This window comes from Procambarus clarkii, chromosome 81 (assembly GCF_040958095.1).
Source record: "Procambarus clarkii isolate CNS0578487 chromosome 81, FALCON_Pclarkii_2.0, whole genome shotgun sequence".
NCBI lineage: Eukaryota > Metazoa > Arthropoda > Malacostraca > Decapoda > Cambaridae > Procambarus > Procambarus clarkii.
In genome coordinates this window covers 16,981,008-16,981,353 of record NC_091230.1, presented here as the reverse complement: position 1 = coordinate 16,981,353, position 346 = coordinate 16,981,008, and positions in this window count along the sequence as shown.

Genomic DNA, 346 nt, shown 5'->3' with positions numbered 1-346 from the left:
GATGAATTATTAGTACAGGAGAATTCTACGAGTTGTTAATTTACTTACTACAATATTAAGTATGGTTAGTAATAAGTAATGAGAATACAACAATGCTGTATTCGATGTTGGAAATATCCAACACTATACAGTGTACAATTGAACAGCTGAAAGGTTGCTATTTAACAGAGGCCGCAGCTCCTTTATATATAAGGATTCCATTACTCTCAAATCTGACTGGCCATTCATACATGTGTCCAGAATTTTAAAATCAGATTCCAGCAGAGAATGATCAAACTCATAACAATGGTTTCTAATCTCCGAAAATGCTGGTTTAGACAATGGTAATCCAGTCCTAAAAATAATC